General features: G+C 35.6%; 1 protein-coding gene across 2 annotated transcripts in view; it reads left to right on the forward strand.

The window, feature by feature from the left end:
- The window catches only part of LOC111502945 (uncharacterized), a 240,176-nt gene that overhangs the window by 111,174 nt on the left and 105,827 nt on the right, over window positions 1–23,175 (forward strand). Inside the window, exon 2 of one of the 2 annotated variants that reach the window (XM_074184576.1) lies at window positions 7,118–7,152. The exons of the other annotated variant lie outside the window; for it this stretch is intronic. The gene's annotated coding sequence lies outside the window, so the exon portion shown is untranslated. The remainder of the gene's footprint in view (window positions 1–7,117; window positions 7,153–23,175) is intronic. 2 annotated transcript variants of the gene reach the window in all.

Genomic DNA, 23,175 nt, shown 5'->3' on the forward strand with positions numbered 1-23,175 from the left:
TATGGTGGTATCATCGGCGAATAGTGTGAAACTTCCTGAAATGTCAAGCATTATTGGAATATACCTTTGATGCTTCCAGCTGTGACGGAGATTACGTACGTCTGAAGATTTTCCTACAAAAAACGTTCTGAGGCAAACCACATGTTCACTTTAATTTTTCCATGGAGAGCGGCAGTGTAGGAAAATGTGAGCACTTATTTCGAAAGCTGGAGAAAATAATAAGAAGGCATCAGAAAATTTCAAGAATAAGCCCAAAAATGAATGACAGAATTTTGAAAAATTGAAAGGATTTTTTTTATTATGGTAATAATGATAATAATAATAATAACTTCGTTCAGAGTTAAAGAGGCAACATGATTGTTCTGAATAAAATAGTGTGGAGATGAGTGGAAGGACTTGTTTCTCATAAACAAATTACAGATACATAACGATATGATAATATAATAATATAGATATAAGAATAATATAATAGAAAATGTGAAAAATATGAAAAATTCAGTGGAAAAAAATAAAATATGATGAATCATATGTATATGTAAAATGTTAAGATGTAAAAAGCAGATATTGTAATGCTACAATACAATATTTTTTTTTTAGTAATGGTAACGGTAATAACATAATCATACATGAAAGAAACGTATTTCCGTATAGAGTTGTATGTAGTGATACTGGTTTAGTGGTGAAATATAGTTTATCTGTCAAAGAATGTATGTTGGTTGTCGTAATTGCACCAGGAAGAATCTGGAGATAACAAGAGTTTCGAGTGGAGCCCATAAACATCAAAACAATGTTACTGCAATTGTTGAATTATTGGCCATCAATAATACTCGACTGTTGGGAACTAATAATAACGAAAATTATGAAACCATAAAATTTAACGAGCCCGCTGTAGTAATGGAGAAAATTCGAAAAGAGTCATGTCTTATTTCACCATTATTTTTGCGCAAACTTGGTTACTTGATCGCTGAAAAATGAGACACCGTCTAATGAATATCTCATAAACAAACCGACAATTCTATATTTGGTTAAAAAACAATTTCGTTTTAAATCACGTTCACGTTTAGACTAATTACCGATAACCATTTGACCGGTTGTGTAACAATTGGGACAATCAACTGAAGAAAAAATTCAAAGAGAGTTTATCTTAGTCCGGTAACAATGGTTTAAACAGCAAACCGAATTTCTTGTCCATTTGTTCGTTAAACTTGCTGACACAATTATTTAAAACATTGAACCTCGTCGTTTTAATTTCTGAAAATGAATAAAGAAACAATGCCACAGTTACAATTACCTAAAAATTCAACTGTATGTTGTGCTTTAGCTTCATACTGAGAGACTGCATACGGTCATTTATCTACGTAGATACCAGTAGTTGGAAATTGGATTGCCAACAAATTTTATACAATCAACCCAAAATCACAACATACCTATCAGTGAATTTCAAAGATTGTTCGGAGCAGTAGCAATACTGTTTCGTTTTCAATAGTTTGTCCCAGTTTCTGGACAAATTAATCACACATGTGCATTCTTCCATCGACCCAACTGTAGTTCTAGATAAGAGTATGTGCTTTAGGTATTTAACTAAAAAGAATATTGAGTTTTTCATCATTTTTTTTGGCAAGGCTATGCAGTGGTAGCGGAGCACTATTCCTTTGAATTAAAATATGGTTAAAAACATTTTGAAGGCCAAGTGGTAGTACTACAGTTGAAGTGAGTGCAAAATATAGTCTGGTTCACATGTACTCGATTTAGCTCTTTTTTGTGACATTTTTCAGCCCTGTCCAAAAATTACGAGCGAAGTGTCATTCGATTCGTATTTTTACCTAGAAAGTTTAAGGGAAGGTCCGAAAACGCGCCGATAAAAATTACAAAAGTAATAAACAATTAAGTGAAAAAAAAATGGGGCTTTAGTTTTTTCTCAATATCTCGGAAAATTTTCAAAATTTTGGAAATTTAAAAAAAGAATTGAAAAGATCAATGAATTTGCGTAAAAAAGTCCAGACTCCCGAAACTGTATCTCGATTATTTATAATTTTTACAGAGCCCTGAAAATGGAGCCAAAAGCGGGTAGTCTGGCTTCCGCGTGCCTTTCGTCACTCTGGCATAAAAGCAAAAAAAATTATTTAAACATATTAAATGTAAATATTAAGGAATGAAAGATGATGACGAATAAAGTCGATTATTATTACTATCAGTTAAAAAGAGGTATATTTCAAAAAAAGTATGAGTTTTCGTATAAAGATGAAGATGAAGTAGAAAGCCAAAAATGTTTATCCTCTAGAAAAGTCTGGTACATTGAACTTCAAAGAAATCCGTTCAAAATTCGAAAACAATAAGTCTTCAACCAGTTTATCGTAAATTGACCTCTATTGAGCCGTATTGCAATCGACTTTACGGATCTTTTCATCGTTGAATGCGTATCTGTACCTCAATGTAGATGATAATCTGCGCTTTTCAGAACCTCTCAACCTGAAAATCCATTAAATAACTGGTCAGAGCTTGACTTACAACAAATGTGCATCGAAATTAAAAATCAAGTCCCGCTCTTCACCCTCGACGAGCGTAACTGTAGTCTTTCGATACCAACAAAAAAAAACTAAATAACGAACTTCGCTATAGGAAACTCGCAAAATCTCTTCGGCCACCGAAGCATTAAATTGGAAATCCATGATCCAAGGTAAACCACTTCGATCAAAGATAACGAAATAGATTCCGAACAAGTGCTTATGATGCTATTATGTCTTGTAACAATAGACGAACTCGCCTACTATGCAGTTGCAACACTTCATTTTTACCAAGGGAAATATCACATTATCATTATCGCAATAGACAAAGGGGCGTCACGCCATGACTAGTACTTCTGCTATTTGGTCCTTCCCTGCCGGACCGGAGATGGAAAAGGATACTGGACGGAAAGTATTCAATTTTTCGAAGTCGTTCAAGAATGTATTTTCATCGGGTTCCCTACTGATGTTTTGAGCCATAGAGGACCAGAATGATAGAAAGCTGGCTTGACATAAAACATCATATGCCAGAATACTTGTTCATATGACAGGATGCTGCATATGCCTTGATCTTTGTTTTTCATATGCCAGGATACTTGTTGTTCATATTCCAGGTTACTTGTTCATATGCCAAAATAATTGTTTTTTTTTTGAAATATGTTCATAGCGGGTTTCCTATCGATGTTTTGGTCTATAGATGATCAAAATAATTAAAAGCTACATTACCATAGAACATCATATGCAAGGATTCTTGTTATTAATATGCCAGGATACTTATCGTTCATACGACAGGATGCTTGTTTTTTATATGCCAAGATACTTATTGTTCATATGTCAAGATACTTGTTACTCATATGCCAAAATATATGTTCATATTTCAAGATACTTGTTGCTCATATGCCAGGATGATTGTTAATATTTCAGGATATTTGTAGTCCATATGTCAGGATACTTGTTGTTCATATGAAAGGATACTTGTCGTTTATATGCCAGCATTCTTGTTCATATTCCATGAAATTTGTTGTTTATATGCCAGGATACTTGTTGCTAATATGCCAGGATTCCTATTTATATCTCTGTATATTTGTTATTCATTTGCCAGGATAATTGTTGCTCAATTGCCAGAAAACTTGTTCATATGCCAGGATACTTGTTCTTCTAAAATATGTTTACAGTGGATAATTCAAAGCTACATTAACATAGAACATCCACCTTCAAACAAACATAGAACCTCATATCAAATCAATCAAAAATCAAATCAAACTTTATTCAATTCAGATTAATATAAAATATAAACTGTTACAACTTACATCTATGAAGGATCGTGGCTATCTAAGCCAAGCTTGTGTTACAGCCACGAATCCAATACAAACAATACATTTACAAACTAAGATAAACCTACTAAATAGTTCTGGAAAGTCCAAGAAGGACGACCAAAATGATGTGCAGTCTTTTAGCATAACTAGAGCATCAAATACGAATGCCAGGATATGCAAGGATACTTGTTATAATTATGTCAAGATACTTGTTATTCATATGACAGGATGATTGTTGTTCATATGCCAAGATACAGAGCTGCTCATACATGTTCATATCCAGTCCAAAGTCTATATGCTAAGAGACTTGTTGTTCATATGAAAGGATAGTTGTCGTTCATATGCCAGGATTATTTTTTATATTCAATGGAACTTGTTGATATGTTAGGATACTTGTGATTCTTATGCCAGGATAATTGTTGCTCATATGCCATAAAACTTGTTCTACTAAAATATGTTACAGCGGTTTCCTACCGTAGTTTTGGCCATAGAGAATAAAATAATTATGTTAAAAAAACGCATTGAAATCCATTTTTTTGTTAACCAGCAATCCCCCCCTACGAACAACAACTCTCAAAAGTCGAAACTTGTGCGAGCTAAGTACAAATGAGTTTTTACCTTTAAACGTCTGATTCCTAACAGGAAAAGCTACATTAAGCTTAATAAAACATCATATAATAGAATGCATATGCCATAATATGCTGAAATCGTCATGTATGCTCTACTCTACTCCGTTTACCAAAAATATTTGATGAAAAAATGAATTGATTGATGTAGCTGTAGCTACGTTGTAGTAGATCATCATGAGAAATGAGAAATGAAACTTTCTCTGTTTTTAACCACTTTCATAAAAGTGGTAGAAAACATGGAACGTTCCATTTCTCATTTTTCATAATGAAAAAATTTTTAGTGCTCACTTGACATACAATAACATACAGAGTGGTCCAACGAAAAGTATGCACCGTGCTTTTCTCCTTTTTTTGTAACTTAACGCAAAAATGCTCGGACAGGTCAATTTTGCTTTCGAGGGGGACACATTTTAGATGTATTTTTCTACCTGTGCCTTCAACCCCCTAGCGAGGGTGAGTAACAACCCTAAGATTTTAAATAGAAAGTGGGGTCGAGTGATATATCATTTGAAAGGGCACAAAATTATCTTTCTAATGATAAATAATTTATTGTATTTCACTCAAACATGTAGGTATTATGAAGAAAAACAACTACAACCCAGTACTTTGAAATGTGTAATTGACTTAGTAGAATTCTACTTCAGCAAGTGCTGAAAATGTGACCCATTTGCTTCCATACAATAATAAAGATTTTGTTCAAATCTATTCCTAACATTCTGTAGCATATCAGGTGTTATACTTCTGCACTCTGCTGTAATTCGTTGGCGAAGATCTTCTGCGTAGCAAAATATTTATTTTTCAAGTGTTCCCAAAGGAAAAAGTCTAAAGGCGATAAATCAGGTGACCTGGCAGGCCATTCGATGGGGCCTCTCCTTCCAATCCACCGTCCAGGAAACCGGTCATCTGAAAACTCTCTTACCGGAGCAACATAGTGAGGAGGTGCTCCATCTTGCTGGAAATAAAGCCGATCATCATTATGATTTTGGTCATTTTCAATTATTTCTGTTAAGAGGATCAATTGTATCTTCAAGCATGTTCAGGTAGACCTCACCAGTTAAATTCCCAGGAATAAAAAGTGGCCCTACGATATGACTACCTAATATGCCACACCAGATTGATTTTTTGAGGGTACTGGGTATGGACCTCTCGGAATAAGTGTGGGTTACTGTCATCCCAGTAATGGCAATTATGCCTATACACAGCTCCATTAAAAAAAAATGTACTCTTATCGGAAAAGCACGAGTTGATTGATAGGTGCGGCTCATCAATTAGTAGCTGGCTCAGTTGCTCAAAAAATTGCAGCCTTCTATCAGGATCATCTTCATTGAGTTCCTGTACTAATTTAATTTGGTACGGATGAAATTTATAGGCTTTTGATATCCGTATTATGGACGAACGGGAGACACCTGAGACTGCAGCAAGCTGACGGATACTTTGAGTATGATCCAATTCAACATGTCCCAAAACCGCGACTTCCACTGCTTCATTTCTGATCGGTTTCCGTGCCTGGTGTTTCACATTACAGATAGATCCGGTATCGACAAACTTTTGGACTAACTTGGCAACGTACGAATCATTCACATTTTTCCCGGGATGACTGTTATTAAAGAGGCGAGCAGTAAGTCTAGCACAACTATTATGTTGATAATAAAGTTTAACAATTTCAACTCGTTCAGGAATGGAATAAACCAATTTTTACTGTAAAGTTGAAATAATTTCAAAAGCAACCGAACTGAATCAATGAACGTTTGCCTAAATTATTTTTGTACACTTATCTGCTGTTGTTATTTGAACCAAAAAAGGCACGAGAGAAATTGAGGAATGTAGTAGTGATAAAAATGCCGTTTTTTCCGCATTTTCATTAACACCAAAAATATCGAGTAAATGTTCTTGCTTTTTTTATAACTATTCAAGTAAATAAAACAAATTAGGTATCATTGGAAGGAGAATTGTGTGCCCTTTCAAATAATATATCACTCGACCCCACTTTCCATTTAAAATTTTAGTTGTTGTTACTCACCCTCGCTAGGGGGTTGAAGGCACAGGTAGAAAAATACATCTAAAATGTATCCCCCTCAAAAGCAAAACTGACCTGTCCGATCATGTTTGCGTTAAGTTACAAACAAAGGAGAAAAGCAAGGTGCATACTTTTCGTTGGACCACTCGATATGGATTGCTCTGAATGATATTATTTGTATATATTGCAATGCGCAGTTTTAAAATTGATGATCAACTAAAAAATAGGTATGAGATGTAAACTGGTAGCTCCAACCAAGGCACAATTATTGACAACACATTGACTATGAACAGACCCATATGGTCTGGTGAGACATTGCAGAAAATTAAATTATCGTTCTTCTTACTAGAAAAGTTATTATAAGTAAGTTCTCATGTAGACCTGCCAGTTTCCAATCTGTTGAAAAACTGTCGATACCATAAAATGAGTTTTCAAGGTGGAATACATTAGCATTTTGAGCTCTTTGGCATTTATCATAAATAATGAACAGATAACCAAGCAAAAAAAATCAGTGAATAGTATACTATCTTTGCCTTATGTGAGGAGGAAAATATTCCATTATGGAATTATAATTTGTATAATCTGCTTTCCGTGTTTATTTCGGTAGAAAAATTTCATTGGATACTTGTACTACATTTTTTTTCCTTTCAGCATGCCATCATCCTGAAGCCTCAATTTTTCTCCAGGTAAGCACAGGTACCCTTTCATATAACAATTATGGAAAGTGTTTTACTAATAACACCATTATTCGTATTACGTTGAAAAATCCTAGGAGTTTGTTTGAAATTCATTTTTTCGTATGAATATTCGTAGAAATAATGGGTTTTCTTGGATGATTCGTATTGGAAGAAGACATATTTAGATGTTCAACATACTTTCATTTTGAGTTTCCTTTGGTATAAAGTTTTTTCCTTAATATGTTTGAAGATAAAAGTTTATTCAGTCTTCGTAATGGTCAAAATAAAAACTCAAGCGTTGTTCATGAACACATAGAAAGTAACTTTCTGTTATTTCATCTATGTAAATGTCAAATGAATTTCGATTTCAGCACCTACAACAAAAAACAGAACAGAGAAATTACTTCACCTCACATGAATACATTTCTTGCCTCGTGCGCGATTCAAAAGAGATTATTGTTCTTTTTGTTGGTGTTTTATAGGTTAAGATAATTATAGATGCGGCATAAAAGATCGAGAAACTGATTACAATGCTGGTGAATGCTTCCAGCAGTGCCCAATCCGAAGTCGTTTTGTGGATTCTAAGTGTTGTTTGTCGATCTTTTTATTCAGAAAGCAATAAGCCTAGTCTATGAATATATGTTAGAAGACCCGAGAGACATGATGCGTGACCGAATTTTTCCATCGAATTATTCCAGTGGCTCTCGAGCTATTATTTAGAAAACAGTAAACCTCCTCCAAACCTTGCAACCAAACCAAAATATACGTTATAATCCGATCACGATCTGTGATTCTTTTCGAAACATTCGTACCGTTTTGGAGGTGTTACTCACAAATAATAAATACATATCACGTAAAATATAACATGGTTAGAATCAGGGCATATCTTTCCTGAATATGTTAGAAAACACCTCTCTCTGACTGATTTTTTCTCGGTATTCACTCAAATATATTACTACTTCCTTTCTTCAATTTGCATATTTGAACTACAGTCTTGAACTTTTCGTTTGAAAGAGGAAAAAGTGTGACTCTTTTGAATACCGATTAAAATTCACAATAATGAAAAAGAATTTTCAATTATAGAAACATATAAAAAAAGTAATACTAATTATGAAATTATGAAATAACCCCAAAAAATTAATTGGAGCTCCGGGAGATGATTGATTCCACTAACCTGCAGCACCACATCATCTGAAGATCTTGATCTGCCAATATCCTATCTCTCATAAAACAAAATGTAAGGTGTCTCCAGAGGCTCCAATAAATTCAAAATATTGCCAAAATATTTAGTGACACTACTATCGTCAAACTCAACCAGTCCATTTCGTCTTTGACCAAGGCGTAATAATGACCAAATTCAACGACAGAACCACAGTAAACAATGACTGCATGAAGATAATAGTGGTCTGCTAGATTGACGTGTTCATCTATTTCGAAAATTCTTTTGGTGCTTCCATCGGAGTTTGAGTCATGTTTGAAGATCATCAGTGTTGTTATAATAAAAATATAACTTGTGGTGTACCCCAAGGATCCTTCCTTGGTTCTGTTTTTTCCTTATTTATATCAATTCATTAGCTAATTTGAAACTGAATGGTATAATTGAACTATTTGCTGATGATCTACCATTATATATTTCTCAGACAGTTACGAAAAAATTAAAAATTATATGAATAATGATTTGGATGAAATTCTCATTTGGCTTAATGAACATAAGTTGAAGCTTGATTTCAATAAATGTTCATATATGAATATTTCCCAAAGACTAATTGGTACTTCAAGTAATTCGATTATGTTTGATAAAAATTCTTTTGAATATACAAGGACAACAAAATTTTTATGTTTACACATTGATGAGAAATTGTCATGGAATAAACATATTGAAGGAATTAGGTAGAAAATATCTCCTCTTATTGGAATTTTTACAAAATTAGAAACTTTATACCTTTGAAATTTTTAAAAAATATATATTTCAGTCTCATTCATTCACATTTGCACTATCTCATTTCTATTTGGGGAACAGCAGCAAACCTCTGAAAACCTTGCAAAACAAAATAATAAGAAACATTTATAAATTACCATATTTGGAACCAACATTGAACTTATATAAGCCAAACCTTTCATTGGACTTGAATTCACTCTATAGACTCAAAATTAGCTGCTTCATTCATTCTGTAAAAAATAATACAAAGAAATCAAACTTAAATTTTATTCCAATTGGACATATTCACAATCATGCCACAAGACAAACCAAATTTTGGTCACAAATTAAGATACAAACCTACCTAGATGATACAATCCTACCAAACTGCAGCTGCATGAACAGGTGTTTGAGTTTGGTGAATGAGTAGGAAACACTCTGGTTCTCTCCAATCTCATATTCTGTAGAACATTTCCTGGGATTGACATTCTCTAGTCTTCGCGGTTCATGACTACAGCCGCGAAGTTTGGAACAAACATGTATTCTGGTGTCATGGAACCTGAGAACATGTTCATTACTCGTTCTTCCATATATTCCGAAATGTCTATTGTCCGATCCTTTGTAACTCCAGTCTGAGTAAGAAGATATAAAACGATTGAAGAATTTCTCAAATGCAGTTGTAAATGTAATTTTCATTACACCAATTCTTACCAAACAAGATAGTTTTTGTACCCTGCTCAGTATATACTGGACCATCAGATCATAACTCACATATTTTCATTGATTTAACCATTGATTTAACCATCAGATCATAACTCACATATTATCATTGATTTAACGGCCCCATGCCGTTCCTTGGGGTATATATGGCTATCATCACACCTACCTCTGCCTTTCTTCTCACTCTTTCTTGATATTAGTTTGAGGTCTGCCGGGGATTTATTATCTCTTCTATATATTCGGCCTCCCCCGATGAATTTATCCCTCAATACTGAAATTTTAGAGGTTCTCAGACCTCTGTGTTGGTGCTCTTGGTGAATGGTTGATTGCAGTGGGTTTATATTGAGTCCTCTGCAAGTCCAGAAGACTTAGTGATTTGTGCTCTTCAAGGTTCCATAACAGTGGTGCAACTCGTGTCACTAATCTTTCTCTCATAATGGTCATGTATATAAGCTTTGAGTCCAAGCGTGCAATCTATCCACCTTTCTTTTTAATAAAACACAAGCACTAGGTACAGGAAAATCCTTGAGGCGCTCTGAGAGTGGTGCCTGTGCGAAAGTAGTGAGACTGGAGACTGAATTCATTTGGAAAAACGTTCCCGGGAAGTTTATTCCACATAAACGCAGTTCTTCAACTGATAAAGTTCTTGAACAGTGAAGTTCGAGGTATACTGAGTTGAACCTCAAAACGATGAGCAGTCACAATCCGTCGCGTATTTCTGGTGAAATTAAATGTGCCCAGTCACTTGAACACTTCCCATGAAAAGTATCTATAGAATAAAGACAAATCTTCAACATCTTCGATGTTCCAGACTATCAAGGTTGCAAGTGATGTTCGCGTCTCCAATCGGGCGAATAACTCTTCTCTTGATGGAATCCAGCAGCTCCAGGGTATTCTTAGAGAACAATACCCGATGAAGATCTGATCTGAGCTTTATAAAACATCAAATCTTGCTGAGGTGTGTACTACAACTACAGAAGATCTTCAAAAAAAGCCCTTGAGTGAAAAGTTTCACATATCTATCACTCATCACATCGATTTCCTTAAAGTATATCGAGACAAGTAGAAAGTTACGATTTCTCAAATTACATTCGATGTTCGGAATCGGCCTAATAATAGTGATTTTCGAATATGCTACAATTATTAAGAATTGTGTAAAGTAACCGACGTTTCTTTTCTCCTCTAATTTTATCATTAGTCATTCCTATCGGCATTTTTGTATTCATTCTCGATGGCTGCCTATAATTTCGAGCATGGTTCGGTCGATATCTCATTTCATTTGTCTGCCATTGCGAGACTTTGTTGAGTTATGACCATTTTTATTTCATAATTTGATATTTGATACAGATTCAGTTCGTGACTGGATCTGAACCGTTTCTATTATAATTTAACGGTGGTACAGGGTGATAAATATGTCTGGTATGGCTTGTAACTCAACAGCTTCATATCTACGTCCAAATTGAATGTTCGGTTTGATCTATCACTTCTATATTTATCAGTAGCGTAACAAGTTTTCGGGAGCCCGGGTTGAAATTTGTCTGCCTTTGTGTAGCCAAGTAACATGATGAGATGTTTATTCTACATTGTACAATATTCGTATTGAAGATTATACTAAATGTACCTGTCTATACTAACTATAGACACGTACAGAAAATATTACAATGATATGTTATTCGTTTCGTTAAATACCGGAGTGTATTATTCATAATGATTCTGTAAAATACACAGGCAGAATGGAGAAATCCTTTTTTCGTCACATCTAGCCATTTTTTAGCGGAATTATGAGATATGCGTCACCGTTTTCTGATTCCATGAATAAGTCGTAGACATGTGTTTTGCATCTCTTGTATACGGCATCATCAGCATCAATATAAGGTCAATATAAAGTACTAGAAGTAATTCATAGGAAGTTCTTGAAAACAATAATTAATACTCTATCCCGTTATTCTAGTTGACACAGCTCTTCTACAGAACTCTTGCGTTATGCCAACGCAAGTTAATAAATACATTGACCACTGAACATGAACACAATGTGGAGTTTGGTAGAAAAAGCGGTTTCGTATGAAGTGCTTGTACTTTTACAGCGCAAGTTAGTGTAAGGAGTGTTCTTGTACCAGCAATGGCTGACTGGCTTCACAATAAATACCTTCTGCAATAAATTACTAGGTCGTTGGCATATAGTCTTCTTTTCACTAGAAGAGAGCTATTTTTCATCCCGTCATCGATAGCAACAACCATAAATAGATTAGAACTCATAACAGAACCTTGGGGTATTCGGCATTCGAGGGACACTTCATTGAAATTTTTCCGTTCGTGTCTGAAGTCTGAAGGACAGAAATTATTCAGTGTTTTGACACCGATTGTCTACAACTCTTTACCGGATAACACAAAAAACTGTAAATCATTTCTAAAAATGGAAAATAACCTCACATACTCTATCTCTGGTCTACAACGATGAAAAATCAATGAAATTTTCGATCGTGGTTGTTGAAGCACTTCTTGAACGTAATTAGAATAATTTTACTACCATATTCGTTGTGGAAAGAAGCTCATTATTTATTAATTTTATCCTTGACATGTGACGTGTCTGTGACTGAAATTAGCGCAAAATGCAAATATTTCAGACTTCCTTTTGAACAGTTGACTACGTATTAGGACTATTACATTGTTTTGTTTCAGGTATCTACTTGGTTTTACTCAAGTACGCTATTTCCGAACAATTTTCAACATACTCTAATTACCTAAAACCCATATTATATTTCAAATATTATGTTCCTTGTATTATTTGTAATTATGTTGGAAATTGAAATATCAAAACGATAATTCACATTTTCAATATTAGATTTTATTTATTGTATATTTTGATTAGATGTTAGATTTTTCAACAGATTTATAGACTCCATTTGATATTTCCGATGTTGTGTATATTTTATATATCATTTCTATATTTATTAGTACAAAAAAATCATTATGAATGAAATCACAGTAGTTAAAACAAGATAGCACAATTACCTCACAAAGCGCAAACTTCTTTTTGATTTCAAAACTGCTTACAGTCGAAAATCAAATGTGTAAAGGGAAAATAGTAATGGTCCCAATATCGATCCATGAAGAACACCTCTAGATATCCGAAAAAGATGAAATAATTTGAAAATATTATTATCGTTGCATTGTTTCGTCAATTCTTCTCAGAATGTCAGGGAGCAGATTTCTTCTGAATCCAGATCACACCCTGGGCAGTATATAGAATCGTATTACAAAATCTCCTAATTGAAAATGCATTTTCCTTCTAGGCAGTTTTTTGACACATGACGCATTAGAAACAACTCAAAATTGATTACATCTGATCCTCGTGCGTTTGATTTCAAGTTATATAATGATTTTTGAATACTTTCAAATATGGGATGGATATTGTCGAGTGAAGTCTCGCTGGCGTTTCAAATTCTTTGTATTTGACAACTCTATCAAAAATCTTCTTGAAGACAAACTTTCTGACCTTGAATCTGGTCATTATTACGTATTGGTCAAAGACAAAACGGACTGGTTTAAGTTTAACGATAGTCGTGTCACAGAGTGTTCTGGCGATGTATTTAATTTATTGGAGCCTCTCGAGACACCCTACATTTTGTTTTATAAAAGAGAAGACATTGGCAGATCAAGATTTTCAGATGATGTGGTGCTGCAGATTTTTCCGGGTTTTCCTGCAGCTGAAAAAGCAAATGCGCCACTGGAATCAATGAAGTCGCCCCGGAACGCCAATTAATTTTTGTTGTTATTTCATAATTCCATGATTTGTGATAATTTCTTCGCCACTTCTACAATATATATGTCTTTTATTCATATTTGAAAAATGATCTGGAAGTTTTGGCTTTTTTCTTAGTATTTCCCTAAGTCAATGTTTACTTCACTACTTCTTCAGTTTTCAGTAACAATCCACTCTGTATTCGACATGGTACATAACACACAATGTAACGAAATCCATTTTAGAGAAATTTTCATTCGATCAACATATTATTTTCGAGAAATTGGATGCCATTATGTAACAATGAATTATCATGCGGTAGGTAGGTATACCGAAGATAGAATTTGAAATGAACTCTCAGTAAATCACTAGCGAGCGCAGTTTGACTCCATTGTTTGAATTTATATTAGATGTATAATGTCAGGTCGTCGTTAGATTCTTGACATGCCTCAAATTGTTAATTATTTTTGAATATCCTTTTGAATAACAGTAATTATATATCTTGATAGGGTTCAGCAGAGAGTGTTGTGAGAAAATTACAGATGAAACAATTATAAATTATTTTCAGTACATGAAAGGAGGTGATACATCATTATTTTATATGTATACATTTTAATGATGTATGTACGGCTACGTTTGCTTTTTGCCAATTCATTTTTTGTAACGTTGAAGTTATTATACTTTACTCAAAGATAAGTTTCACTTCAGTTCATCAGTTATTTGCTGTTATATCACAAATGATGGAACATTTTCAATTGTTCGCTGAATGGCACATTTTTGTGTCCGTAATTCTTCGAAAGAAATGGCCCGTATAGATTCCAAAGTTTATCAAATTTCAAAATCGGAACAGTCACATGTGTGGACTTTTCAAGACCCCATTGCTCTCATTTTCTCTAACAGCCAGCTAACTGATTGGTGGATACAATTGATTTCAATCATATTCCCGCCATTTGCTGCTATCTTACAGAATTTTCCATATTCGACTACCTCGAACAGATTGAATTTTCCTTCAGAACCGTGAATCTAACAGTGAATCTATGTATGCTGTTGTTTTAAGTTTTTTCCGTTGTCATATCATATGTTTTTGTAACTACATATTCCAATGAATATTTATTCCACTATTTCGTTGTATATTGATTTATAGAGAATTTTTTACTCTATTTATTGTCTTTCAAATTCAATTTTTTTGCCTCTTTTCAGCTTTATGATGTTTTTGAACGAATTTAGACCAATTTTCCTCTGCAGAACCTAATTCAACCGAAGGACTGTCGAGTCCTGGTAGATCATTTTTGTGTATGGCTCTTCCCGAAAGAATGTTCCCTGTAAGTGGCTGTCGATAGATATTTCTCGAATACTTTCACCATCAACGCTGGTGTTCTCCAAGGATCCATATTGTCTCCAACCCTCTTTTTATTGTATATCAACGACTTACTGGAAAAAAACAAGAATCCAATATATTGCTTTGCTGACTACGGCACACTTGTCTCGTCATTTCATTTGGATTCCAGGACGTCGGCTACGGAGGCTCATCTTCACTGGGAGCAGAAGGTTGCACATCCTTATCTAGATCTGAAAGAAATTTTGAATTGGGGTGAAATTAACCATGTTCAATTCAATGCCACCAAAACACAGGCATCGGTTTTTTCCAAGAAGATGAATGTCATCGAACCAGATATAATGATGTCAGATCAGAAATGTGATGAAAAGTGGATCCTCTGCGAAAACAGAAGACGTTCAGGTTTCACTATAACTTTCTGCAACCGGGAGAAACCATCACAGTTAGGGTTCCGACGAAATGTACCACTTGATAGAAGAGGTCAGATTCTGCTCCACGCAGAATCTGACCCCCCCCCTGTCCACATGCATCACAAATCACCGTCCAAAAATCAAACGGATGGGCGTCGAAGTTCTGCCTCAACCGCTTGTCAACCGACTAACATCTTTTCAACCATTTCGGTAACTTTCTCACCGGCAGAACCTTCGCCAATCAGGACCAGTTCTGAGAACCCAAGGTTTACGCTGATGTAACCAATCGACTTGTGTTACGTTGACGAAAATGCAATCTTTCAAATAACCCTCATTTCGATTGAAATAAGTTAATATCAACTGAGATAGTTCATTTTGAAGTGGACTCATCGCTATTCAGTCACTATGTTCACAAGTTGATCAATTTTGTGAGATATCCTTCAACACTAGGGGTAGGCTGGCTCTGCAAAAGCTGAATGGCGAGTCATGAAGCGTAGGTCCCTGAAATGGAGTTGAATAACTATTCTGCGTTGATTCCATATTACCTTTTGTCAAAATAGTTGAACAGAAAAATGGATCTGTGGTTTCAAACTTGACTTCAGAATCTTAGCTTGTAGACCATTAACTGAAACATCAAAGTACGACACAGGTTGTTAGAAATCTGTCTGTATCAGTAATAACTTCATGTTCAGTTCTTTTTGAATGTTAGCAAAAGTGATTAAACAAACATAGTTTTCGAGAAAAGAAATATTTCTGATGATATATCGGCTACCAATTGAACTTTGAACTACCATAAAAGCCTTCATGCAGAGCGGCAGGTATTGTATAAGACCCCAAGATAGCCAGATGCGGCATCGCAAGGATCTATATATTTTATGTCACATGAACTTGTCCATGCAGAAGGTTTCCGTTTTCGTTTGGGAACGTGCTTTTGAAGATATATGGGCTAGATGTTTCAGCCTCTAGAGAGTTTTCATACATTCGAAAGAATTACACAATGTGGAATATTCGAAATCAGTTTGGAACGTTGAAAACATCCTAGCACATCCATCAATGGAACGATCAAAGAAGATATATAGTGTGGTAGACTTCTATTTTTCATCCATGTAGTTTCCGTTTGCACCTGAAAAGCATGTCTTTGAAGTTTTTCCCTTTAAAAAGTTCAGTTGGGAAATGATCATTCGATAATATCCCGGAATATCATGTCATTTTGGAACATTCCAAAACAGTCTCGAATGCCGCGAAATATTTTGGAACATAGTGTATCATTTGGAGCTTTTTTTATGGTTTGGGCAACCATTGGTTGGGTTATATGGAGCAAGATACGAATTCTGACGGTGACTTTGAATATATCCAGAGGATTCGACTGTTTGTGTCTCCTGACTGGGTATACTCGTATATTGGACTATCAGCAAGTAGAATAGCTATAAACTCCTGACTTATTACGAGAAAAATATTCTACATTTTGGTTCTCGAACATGGTAGGCCTCAGTAAAGTCCTGGAGCAAAATTCTACTAGCTTCCACTTCCGGGAGTACAATCTTGATTATCTGTTCCACATTCTTGAATCAACTTGTCGACACGTATTAACATAAATCACGTCGGAAATCTTCTTCCACGCAACATATTATTTTCGAGAAATTAGTTACATTACGTAACAATGAAACATTACGCTGTTAGTTTATCAAAGAAATGAGCTTCCATAATGACTGTGGAAGTTGCCTCAGTTCTGTAATTTGGATTTAATGAATAACCGATGTGAGCTTAAAACGTTGTTTGGTTTTTCGAAGATGCTTATCTCCGTTACAGTTTTCATTACATTGCGCCTTCGCTTGCTTGTTTTGCTCGGACACGTACAATTATGAAGAATGGTAATGGTTTTTAATAAAATTTAATGGTCGGGCAGCAAACAGCGGATTCGAGAAATTATCACAAATTTCTATCAGCTAGGAATCAGCTGAGCGATTATAACCTCAAAAAGTTTAATGAATTGTGTTCAACTCTCTGTAACACAGAATGGATTTTTATGAAGTATCGCTTTGATACGGGACCGGTAACACACACAAGTTCGGTCAAATGGAACGAATACCAGCTGAGTAAAAGATTGCCTCGAAAACGTTGACCCTATTATTTTCTCGTAGATTAACGGAACTATTCATAATCATCAAAATATGTGGAGATGTATGAGAAAAAATTCGGTCGTTCATGGAACATCCCTCATGGATTTTTTGAACTGATGTAACAAAAAACTGATTTCTCCTAAAAACTTCATTAATTTTCGCATAATATTCAAATCATGAAAAGTAAAATAAAGCGAGACTGTATAATTCCGCCAAGCCGAAGATATAGGTTCTACCACCCATTCTTGGGGATGAAAAATGTTTCTTCGAAAATAGGTCTGGGAGTTGATAAATTGGCTAATTTCAAGCAATTTATGTTCCATGAAGTTTTTTTCTGGACGTCAATACTTTGCGACTCATTCGGGTGTGAAAGTATTAATTTCTCGACCAGTAAACCCATGTTTTTAGATGGTTTCTCGCTCAAAAGTTATTATTTCACAGAAAAAATTTCTTCTAGTCAAAATATAGACTATAAAAAACTGAAAGAATAGTAACTGACATAGTGAGAGCTTGTTGATAGTCTTTACAACATTCTTCAGTTCTGTTTTTTCTTAAAGTTCCCAGCATCAGAACCAAACGAGTTCTAACGAAAATTGGTCCCTATTTTTTATCTATGAAATACAATTATTGATCTGCTTTATACGTTTGATCATTTTGAAGTGCTAAAGTATCTATCTGACTCTTCACTCCAAGCTACTATAGTTTATTATGGCTCACATCAATTAAAACTCGTCCAAAAACTCCAGTTTTTCAACGAAGTCGATTATTTCATTTGGTGAATCATCTTTCAGGTCACAAATTAAATGTCCTGTAGTTTCATCATTTTTCAGATGGAGACGTCACGTTCAGTCTTTCGATACTCCAAGTCTCTTCATATGATGATTCTGCTGATAGTGACCTGAAATTAGACCTGTTTGATAATGTTGGTTATTCTTACACATTCAACAATGATTTGATGAGGTACTACGAAAGATGTATACTTAAGGGGTTTATATTGAACCAATCCTGATAGGTTTCACCTGTCATCACTGATGAAACCAATGATGGGTCGAAACGACGTTGTCTGGTATTATTTTGTCCATGTAATCTACTTTCATCAACATCTGTTCTATTTTGTAAACAATGAGGCCACTTCATCTAAAAGCCAATTGTAATATATATTTCGATGGATAAAACAAATTCATCATCGCTCAAAAAGGAGTTGCGCTTTCAATTGAATTACTGTATGTAGGCTGAAATACAGGATTCCGCCGCAAAATCACTACGTTCATAGCATAATCGATCAAACAAAAAATTTTTACATTTTCACATTTTAAATTTATGAATAAAGGAATACATTTATAACACGTCACCAGTCAAAAAGTGATCGCTAATATATTTATTCAAAAAAGTCAAACAGCTAAAATACTTCATGGAGCAAGAGCCGAATCGATCCCTTTACGAAACCCTTCACCACTTGGAAGGATCGATTGCAGCTTGAGAAATGGTTCTGATGCAGATTCTGTGAAACATGTTCTTCTTTACTAATCAGTAGACAGTTGCCCCGAAAATCTTGTGGAGAAAATTGGATTGAATAACTTAGGAAACTTGCTACACGAAAAGCAACGAGAACGAGAATGTTTCCTATTCATTCACCAAACTCAAACACCTGTTCATAAAACTGCAGTTCCATAAGAATGTATCATCTTTCCCACCAACCGATTTCTCAGAGTCTTTGAAGTCCACGAGATACTCATTAAGACAACAAGAGGATTTTTCTAAATTCTTGGGGTTCTTGTTGAATACTCTTCGTGAGCAGAATCTTGAATTTATTGGATTCTCTGGAGCCTCTACATTATATTCTATGGACGACAGGACATTGGCAGATCAAGATTTTCAGATGATGTGGTGCTGCAGGTTTTTCCGGGTTTTCCTGCAGCGGAAAAGGCAAATGCGCCACTGGAATCCTTCAAGTCGCTCCGAAGCGCCAATTGATTTTTGTTGTCGTTTCATAATTTCATAATATGTATTACTTTTTTTTATATGAATACAATAAAACTCTCGCAGCTTTTCTTCAAACTTCAATCTAAAATGTTATTTACATCCTTTTGCTGATATGTACAGTCTCGAACTGTTTGGATTGATTTAAAGAGTTTCAAATCATTGGCAAAAAGAAGATAATCTATATATTTCAGAGTTGACTGTAAATCATTGACCTAGCTGAAAATTTTTCTGAAATTTATTAGTTATGTTTGACAATGAAAAATGGATATTGAAGATAATTCTTAGTTAGTTCCATTTTTTTTCAATTCCATATTCACTCAATTATTATGAAAGTTGTTTTCAGATGTCTTATACTCTATTTAATTGCCCAGATATAGCCATTGTAAGTACATACATACATATAGATGGAGCTGAAGGCCACTTTTTCACTTAATGTATTAATGTATTTTCCTATTCATAAATGTATGTAAAAATCTGAAGTTTGGTTAACTACGCTATGGACGTAGTGATTGTGCAGCGGGATCCTAGACTACTTGTACGAGCTGATGCTCTGAACCATCAGAACACTAGCTCGGGTTTTGCGGCCTTCACCACATCGCCTTTGAAAATATCTACCGCAGCAGTGGACGAAACGTCTGCAGACTACGGCCAGTAAACTCAGAAAATAGCCTTCATACAGATATCTCCAGTGGTGAAAGTTTACATTCTTCGATTAAATTACTGTTATCATTTATTGTCTCATCAAAACTCCACCTATAATGCAACGGTCTACTAGAAATTAAAAACTACAAAACAAAAATGGAAATGACGAAATCCTCGTATGCAGTGAGCCGGATATCTTCTAGGCAATATATCATTCGCCTCGGTATTTCCTAGAGAAAATCCATCGGACGACAAGCATCTATTCGAATGTAATAATATGTAAAACGTTCTGCATTTGCATAAAGTTTACATGTCAAGTGCTGTATAACAATGGGACCATAACACCTTCATGTTCATGTTTATGGATGATTCGTCAAGTGCATTCGGCGTGTAAAGAAAAACGTGGATTTTATTTTATATCTTTTTTCCTGTTTTGGAGGGGTTATTGCTTCATGATTCAGTGTCTAGGAGTCGGTAGACAACTTTCCCAACAATGGGCATTGACATGGACAATGGAGGTTCAACAGAAAACACGTTGAAATAGTGAATCTTTTTTTGAGATGCGGGTATATGATTTCAAGAGAGCGATTGTCATAGTACAAATCACTTGAGTTCTGGTATGATTAACTCAGCAAAACTCAATGGCCGGGCCATCACTAAAATCATCGGCACATTGAAGACAACAGTCCAACATAGTTCACCTTTTATAAAGAGGCAAAAAGTCACCAGCAAGCAGCCCTTCAGATAGCAAAACACGGGTACTACAGAAATATCCTTGAGTCGCTCTACCAGCGGTGCCTGTGCAAAACTAGCGATTCAAGTTGAGTTTGAACCGCTGGAGATTGAATTCATTTGGAAAAAATGTTCTTGGGAAGTTTATTCATGAACAGTGAAGTCCTAGGTGTATTAAGTTGAACTTCAAAACAATGAACAGCCAGAGTCCGTCACATATTTCTGATTTGTGCAGCTCTTGATGGAATCAAAGGTGCCAAGTCACTTGAACACCTCCCGTGAAAGAGTGACAAATCTCTGATCCAGACTATCAAGGTTTCAAGTGACGTTCGTGTCTCCAATCAGGCGGACGGCTCTTTTCTGGATGGAATCCAGCAGCTTCAGGGTATGCTTAGGGGCGGAGCTCCATACATAAGAACAATACTCCGAAGGTCTGATCTGAGCTTGATAAAGCATCAAAAGTTGCTGAAGTGTGTAAAATTTTTTGGTTCTAAACTTTTGAGAAGCAGCCTTTGCAATTCCAGCGACATGATTGTGCCAAGACATATTGGTATCCATTTTGACCCTCAACAAACTTATCAAAGCAGAAAGCGGAATTGTCTGTCCTGACATTATCATATCCGATTCAGAGATATTCATCACTTCTTGATCCTCATTAAGATTTGCAACCTCCTGCTGCCAGTGAAGATGTGCCTCCGAAGCCAATGTCCTGAAATCCAAATGGAATGACGAGACGAGTTTGCTGTCGTTCAAAAACTCGCTGATGTACAATAAAAAGAGGGTTGGACAAGGTAAAAGTATATCCATCGACGGTCACTTGCAAGAACGTTTTAACATGAAGCTGGAGAGCTATACACTTAAATGATCCGATAAGCCATAGCCTCAAAGTTTGGCCAGCAAACCCTCATGCTACACACGGTCAAAGGCCTTGAAAATATCAAGCGGAACAGCTCTTAACTCCCCATGTTTCTCGATTGCGTTATTCCAAATATGGGTGACATACGGTAGAAGGTTGCCTGTCGATATTTCTTTTCGAAAGCCATATTGATGATCGCTCAAGATGTTAAAGCCTTCCATAATGATTTACGGCTTTCGCAATGATTTTTGATATCACTGATACCAAAGCAACTGGTCTATAGTTATATGGAAGATTTTTCTTGCCCTTTTTGGAAAAAGACGGCACGCGAGCAATCTTCCAACACGAAGGAGAAACCCTTCCCTTGTAAGACAAGTTGAAAAGTCTGCACTTCATCAGGACCAGACGTCTTTTTGATATTGAGCTGTTTCAAAACTCGCCTGACTAGACGTTGTGGAAAGTAATATCCGGCATTGTAGATTCTAGTCTTTCACAGAAAATCGACTGTGGAGTGGGACACAAATTGTTCAGATAGTAGATTTGCTTTTGCTGTGGTGCTTTTTAGCTCCCAACCAGTAGGATCTGGACCCGTTGAGATTGGCAAGCAGTGTATTCCGAATTCTCTGATTGTGAAATTATTTGCTTGCATTTATTTTAAGTTTGCAGCTGTTGCGAGTATTAGAAAACCTAGTTTGGTTTTCGGTACTGGGATTTTTGCAACACTGCTGGTAGGCCAGATTTTTGTAGGCGACAACTTTCTTGCAATCTTTGTTCGATGGAGGTTTACCGTTAGAGAGTCGTTTCATTGAAAAAGCAATATATACATCCATATATGCTATTTTCTTTCCATTGTTGTGTTTTCAGCACCAAGCCATTACCGCATCGTATGAAATTCAGTCATCATTGCCATTGCGCATTGTACAATTTTTCGATACCATTTTTGTAGTACGATTCGTCTTCAGCCTTAAGGTATGCCTCAGTTTCGACGATGACCTTTTCGTCGGTGCCTAATTTCTTCCCAATGAGTATATTGTCGAGGTCTGAGAACAGAAAAAAGTCGATTGGAGCCAGATCTGGAGTATACGGTGGATGCAGAAACACCTCGAAGCCCAATTCATGCATTTTTGCCATAGTTTCCATTGACTTGTGATACAGTGCATTGTTTTGCTGAAATTGCTTTTTCTTTTTCTTCAAATGGGTCCTACAAACGCTCCAGTAACGGTATGTTATAGTCGCTGTTGACGGTTTTTCCTATTTCAGGATAGTCAATGAATATTATACCGTTCGCATTCCAAAATACTGATACCATAACATTGCCAGTTGACTGTTGCGTTTTTGCACGCTTTGGAGTGGGTTCACCACGTACAGACCACTCAGAATTCGATCGTTTTGATTCTGATGGGAAATGTTGAAGCCATTGTCACATATCGACGGGTTGGTTCTGGAGCATATATGGCTCAGAATCATCATTTTGTTTTTGTTATTGGTCTATTGTGAGCTCGCAAGGCACTCACTTTGAACAGAGCTTTTGCATACCCAAATATTCATGTCCAACACGTCATTTTGATATCTT

The sequence above is a fragment of the Leptinotarsa decemlineata genome, unplaced genomic scaffold, assembly GCF_025532065.1.
Source record: "Leptinotarsa decemlineata unplaced genomic scaffold, Ldec_3_MD MMD2_tig00026354_RagTag_RagTag, whole genome shotgun sequence".
Taxonomy (NCBI): domain Eukaryota; kingdom Metazoa; phylum Arthropoda; class Insecta; order Coleoptera; family Chrysomelidae; genus Leptinotarsa; species Leptinotarsa decemlineata.